Source organism: Coturnix japonica, chromosome Z (assembly GCF_001577835.2).
Source record: "Coturnix japonica isolate 7356 chromosome Z, Coturnix japonica 2.1, whole genome shotgun sequence".
NCBI classification, from domain to species: domain Eukaryota; kingdom Metazoa; phylum Chordata; class Aves; order Galliformes; family Phasianidae; genus Coturnix; species Coturnix japonica.
The window spans coordinates 64,034,600-64,041,222 of NC_029547.1; the positions used below are offsets into that span (position 1 = coordinate 64,034,600).

At 40.2% G+C, this 6,623-nt stretch overlaps 1 long non-coding RNA gene across 1 annotated transcript; it reads right to left on the bottom strand.

The window, feature by feature from the left end:
• Positions 1-1,516: 1,516 nt before the first annotated feature.
• Positions 1,517-4,835, bottom strand: LOC116652540. The gene is made up of 2 exons (XR_004305689.1): positions 4,696-4,835; positions 1,517-2,518 (listed from the first exon to the last, which is right to left on the bottom strand). It is a non-coding gene; the product is annotated as an uncharacterized LOC116652540 (long non-coding RNA).
• Between the last annotated feature and the right edge of the window lie 1,788 nt (positions 4,836-6,623).

Consider the following 6,623-nt stretch of genomic DNA (forward strand, 5'->3'; position numbering starts at 1 on the left):
AGCAGCTTTTATTGCTCACACATGCAGTGTCTGGTACAAAAGACACTGACTGGAGCCCCCAGGCATAACAGCAATATGAATAACAAAAGGTAACAACAGTCAAGGAGAGCAAGGGTTAACTCCCAGCTCCAGCTACTGGGGCCAAGTTGCAAGTAAAATCAGGAAGTTCCATAGCTGCTAGTGCAGGAAGATTATTTTCTGTCGTAATTGTTGTGGTAATCTCTATTTTTTCTGCTCCTTCAGCTTTTTAATGGGAAATCCTAAAAGCCAATTATTTGAAGCTGGAGAGTTGGCAGAAAGACAGCAGAAAATGTTGCCCCATTCCCATCCAAGTGGTTTCTCAGGAAACAGCCATAGGAGTCCTTTGTGCTCCAGAAATGGCTGGTCTTAGTACATTAAATTACAAAGAAAAAATCCTGGAAGGAAGTAAACACAAGTCCCTTGTCATTGGAGCGCTGAGAGCACACCTGTGTGCTAATGATCGTGAACTTACACTGCCATGCTAAAGAGGAGGGGTGAAAACATGGATAACATTGATGTGATATGAGAACCACCCTTACATTTGTCAGGAAGACATCTTTGATTAATTCTGAGGGAGGAACTACAGGAAAATTTTAGGAACTATTCACTCTTCTCCTTTTTCCTGAAGAGAGGCTTGTTGTAATTACACAGCGACATATAACTAACTGCTCAGTGGAAATCTGGCAATGGTGCAGCTGAAAAAGTGCTTGAAGGTATTTGCTGTTAGGTGTGCTCAGGTTTCCAGATCTCAATTCTTACTCCAACATTAATTACCACAATGTTCTCTTTAATAAGCCCAATAAAAAATGAGAAACATATGGCAGATGGAACACGCTGTGTTTGGATTTGGAAAACAATCATCATAATTATCAGAGGGGAAAAAAAAAAAAGAAAAAAAGAAAAAAGAAAGAGAGAGAGAGAAAGAAACTAGTCAGGTAAGTTAAAGCAAAAAAATAAAATAAAAAAAATAAAGGAAAAAAAAAATTACTATAAGGCTTAAGAATGTAGCTGACAAGCTCTGCAAAAATGATTGTTGTACACTGAAGTCATGTGGTCAGTGTGGTTTGTGCCTTTTGCCCAGAGCAAGTGCAAACCACCAATGCATGCTCCCTTCCTTCCTTCCTTCCTTTCATTAAACAGAGAAATGTGTATTGATTCATATTTTCTATGATCCCTCACTCAATTTCAGAAATGCATATTAAAATGTTCTAGATCACTGTCTAGGCTGAAATACAGCCTCAGTGTCTGAACATAAAGCCTGTTCCCACGGGACAAACCTACTGTTAAATATCTTCACTCTGCCCTAAAACAAGGCATTAGTCTTTCCAAGTAAAGAAGCTAAATGATTGATGTCCAGTCCTTATGACCTACCACCACATCACATCAATCACCTGTAGCACACATACATGTATTTGATTATGAAATTGTATTTGTTTAGACTCAGCTTCAGAAGATTTTATACCAAATCAGGAGAATGCAGATTTACTTTAAAAAGTAATTTTGGAGTATTTATTGAAGGCTTTGTGCAACATTTTCAGGTTTAACAGGCTGTAAGAAAATAAAGTTGACATTTATACACACAGTAAAAAAATATTTCCCATTATGCCATAGCACCTCCCCTAAGATTATAATGCCATCTTGCCTATTAACATTGGTTATGGAAACTCTGACCTGAGATATTTTAAGGGCCAACTAAAATTGAGGTATGCTTGTAGAACAAAACCCAAGTTTGTTTTCTTTTCATTTATTAAAAGAAAAAAGAAAAGGAAAAAAAAAAAAAGACAAAAAGACTGAGCTGGCATTTCATTTTATATGTATTTGTTGTGAGCCAAAATCTTCTCTCCCATTAAAACATTTTGGACATGAGAAGGAAGACCAGAGAAACCACTGCACTAGAATGCAATTTATGTACTTAACAGCCTGGATATGGGCTCAAAAACCCAGTATTCTTTTCCCATTTGCAGGGAGTGCAGACCTGAGTGATGCTGGGAGAAAATTATGTGAAGATTCACTGACTTGCTTCATTTTTGTAGATGATCCCCACAGCTTTACACCACAAACTTATGCCACTGAGAGGAAAGCCTTTTCCAACCATAAGATTCTATGATTCTGTGAAAATGAAGCATCTCTGCGATAGCATATTAAGTAATTTGTTAGGGGAAATACAGATAACAAAATCTGCATCTCCAGTGGGCAGCTTAGTCTTTTTTATACATTTGCTTCCCTATTAACTTCTTAATCTATTGCAGAAGCTGAGTCATGGCATTGTGATCTCCTCACAAAACAACTGATTTTGAAAGCTCAAGCAGCCAGGTCACTGTGCTCCATGATGCCCCTCCTGCACAAAAGCCCAAGGAGCTGTGACATTGGAGGCAATACCCTCACAGCCACTTGTGCAGCTTCACAAAGGCTGACAGAGTCAACAGAAACAGTAGAAATGGCATGAGCAAACCATTATGCTTTTACTACTCAGCACTGTGTCACTTAGTTCCAGAACCTGTAAATAAAGGAAAGAGAGGAAAACATTCAGTTAGTCGGTGAATCATAGAATCATAAAATCTTTAGAGTTGAAAGAAACCTCTAAAGGTCATCTACTCTGCTGCTTCTGCAATGAACAGGGACACCCACAGCTTGATCAGGTGCTCAGACCCCCTATCCAGCCTGGCCTTGAAAGTCTCCAGGGATGGAGCTTCTACCTGGTCCACCCTTCAAATCCACATCTTTCCAATTAGGAGAGAATGTCATTGGGTTCCATGTCAAAGGTTTTACTGAAATTCCTACCGATTACATCATAGGCACTTCCCTTGTCCATCAATGCAGTGACACCAACAGAGAAGGCTACTAGCTTGGTTAGATAGCGTTTGCACACAGTGAAGCTATGTTGGTTCTCCCACAACACCTCCTTGCCTTCCATGTGCCTTAGCCTCATCATCATAGGGTTTCATATCCACCAGCACTGCTGACCTCTCAGGGCAGCAAGCTACGGGCCCCTGCTAACACACTACCTCTCTAGCATAGTTATCCCATTACACACCTTATTATGGGAAGGTTCACTATCCCACCCGTCCCTTTCAGATCTAGTTTATAGGCCCCTTATCTTCATGCTGTGTAGAAGTTTAAAGCAATATTGAAAATGTAATTCTAAAACACTTTTGATCCACATTTGACACAGCAGAAATGTTTTCAAAATCTTCCACAAGCATGCATTTAGTAATCAATGATCACAGAATCATAGGGGTTGGAGAAGACCTCTAGGGATCATCAAGTCCAACCCACAGTGATGAATAATTTAAAGCTTTAATTAATTAGTTAGCTAGTGTTGCTTATTTCCTGTACATGTGCTATCTGGAAGGAATATTTTCCTAGAAAGAGTGCAAAGGTAGTTGTTGATGTGTTCTATTAACCGTCCTTTAATCTACCACCCATCCAGCAGTTGTCCGCTGCAAGTGTTTAGAAACAGATATGTGCCAGTACATGATACTACTTTCTGGGCCGAGTGGGTGACTTGGATAACTAACCAGCAACAGCAATATCTTCAGATTGCAATCATAGAACAAAATTAGTACTTTAGACTTACAAGTTCAATTAGAAATTCATGGTGATGGGCCTGCATGTGCACACATGCATGCCTTCAGGACCAGATCTTTGGCTGCTGTAAATCAGACTATCTCTGTTGAGAGATGAGCATCTGGCCCATGTGTTTAAATCCACTTTTCAGACTAGTGCAAATCAAGTCACAATGTGCTTGCATCTTCCTCAAAGTGAACTGAAGACTGTATTGCTGTTTTCATAGCTGGTGGGCAGAATGAAGTATAGAAAGCAGCTGCACTTACACAGAATCACAGAATGTCCCAGGTTGGAAGGAACCTCAAGGATCATGAAGCTCCAATCCCTCTGCCAGGCAGGGCCACCGACCTCCCCATTTACTAGACCAGGTTGCCCAGGGCCCCATCCAACTTGGCCTTGGACACCTCTAGGGATGGGGCATCCACAACCTCTCTGGGCAAATCTGTGGCCATCTTCCCAATTAAGAATTAAACTGAAAATTAAAGCTACTCCAAGATATCCTAGACCTAGATCTTAGCCCAGATTCTGTAATAAAGAGGCTGTGTGGGCACCCACATCAGGAGTACCTCACTGCTTCTTGATCATCTTCGTAATGACCTAGAGGAGACTGGTTAGGAAATACTACTACTCAGGCAGTGAAATGGGCTGACCGGGAAGGTGGTTAAGTCACCAACCCTTGAGGTGTTCAAGGAACACTTGGACATTTTATTGAGGTATATGGTTTAATGGGAACTATCAGTGATGGGTGGATGGTTGGACTGGATGATCTTGTAGGTCTTTTCCAACCTTGGTGATTCTATGATTCTGAAGTATGCATACGACTTTCAGAAATTAAAAGGAGGTGTAAATTAAGATCACAATCTCATGTTTGGAAAGTTAATAGAGATACTGATTGGCATGTACTCTGCCAAGGTGAAAATAGTGATTATGTAAAACCTTGGCAGCACTTCTTCCAGTAATTTGTGGGTAGGCAGTATGATATCATAGGTCATACAAGATAGTGTAAACTTAATTGCTGTTTTTCATTCCATGGTTTTCAGACAACTATCCTGCTACCTGGGGATGTCACCTCAAGTTTTAGTGTTTATTTATCAGTAAAATACATACATTAATACTTATCTCCTTTGAATTTCCCATACGACTTAGACTTCTCAAACTCCCAGAGACTCATAAAAACCTGCAAGAAAAAAAATCAGTATCACTGCTATTGATTGTTTCAATATATTTATGTTTATATAGGAAAAAGTTGTCAGACTGGCAGGCTGATTGAAAAGGGCACACCAATTCAACTGCCTGAATAGATGGCAAAATAGTGCGTGTTTATTTTACCTGTAAAGTAGGCTAAAAAAAACCAACACATAATTACAGTTCTGAATTGGGAATCTGAGAACACACATCTTAGAAACAGCTCTTGTTAGGAGAAACTGTGAAACAGCAATGTGTGGTGGTGAATATTTTGACAAAAGCTCCCATGCATTTCCATGCTTATCTGGCTTTGTGTTCTGTGTGCTGAGCTGTATCACTGGGAGACTTACTGGAAACAAAAAATGCTTTCAACCAAAGAGCAAACACAACAGCTTGTCTCAAAAGTAAAATTTCCAGAGATGGAGGCTTCTTGATTGTGAGAGTAAAACCAGCATATCAAGTAATCCAGGCAGATCTACTCTGAGCCCTAGCCCATTTCCAAAATTCAACCGTGGAATAAATTTTCACCAGCAATTTAAACAGAAGAATAAATCAGAAGAATTGCTCTTCTGCTTTTAATTGCAGGGATGATTAAAATAATTAGAGGTGCTCAGGGAGCTGTTCACAACTCAGCATTCATCCCTCAAAGCCTTTTGAAAATTCTAGCCCCAACAGGACTTCCTAAAAAATGAAATATTTCTCCTTAAGAGAAAATGAACTATACCACCCCGCAAAGCCTGTAAGGCAAAGGCAGATTCGAGTGCAGATCTTTTAAGACAGAGCTACTGTAGCTGTGAAATATGTGGTAATGTGTGTGTCATTTGGTGACAGCCAGTTTTGTGCATCAGAAGAGCACAACCCCCTGGGAAAACTCCTCTCTGGCAGGAACCATTTAGCTGTAGCCACAGGAGGCAAAGCCTGAGCGAGTGGGGGAGGACCATGGGGAAAGTCCAGACTTCTTTGATGGCAAATTTCTAACAAAGGTCTCCAAGCCCTGAGAGATTTCTTCACAGTACATCTTCATTTGAGAGATGTGGGGTTAGTCACAGGATTGAATGTCTCTGAAAGAAGCTGCAAATAATTAACTATGGAAATCTTGATATGCAGGCTCAATCAGCTGTCTCTGGGGATGACGACTTTTAGCAATGATAAGAGGATAAATTCCTTTCCGGAGGTCTCTTGCTAGGCTCATTTGCTCTGTGGGCTTTATTTACTTCTTCAGTTCTTTAGTTTATGCTTCTGTCAGTGAGGTTACACCAACATAAAACTTGAGTTAGGTGTGAATCAACCCTCATGATTCTGCTATGCTTTCAACACAGTTGTGGATGCTAAATCTTTCTGCGGCTGACTTAGCATTGATTTTGTCCAAACATTTATTTATAATTGATTCAATATGTATGTGTGTGTGTTTAAAACAATTAAAGAAATAAGAACTGAGTATCCAGCAATACCACACAGTCCTTGGACCTCCAATAATTAGGATGACAGCTTACGTGCTACATTTCTTTTCGTTTATTTTACTAGCGTATGTAAATTAATAGCCCCTGCAGATCTGCTTTTACTCTGATGGATGTAAGAAATTATAATGATCTAATAATTCTTCTGCTGCAGGGCAGACAGGTATGGCTGCTGTGAATTCAACTGAAATTATATAGACAAGACCTGAGAGTTAGAGATGCTGAGCATCCACGAGTCCTGTTAAAAATCCGTAGAAGCTCGGGGTGCTTATCACCCCTGAAAGCAGGCTAGAAATGTATTTGTGACAGGTTTTGCATATACAAGCCACCCTGTGAGCTACAGCACTAATTAGGCCCTGGTCTCCAGAGGACTGTGTTCCCACTTGCCTGCAC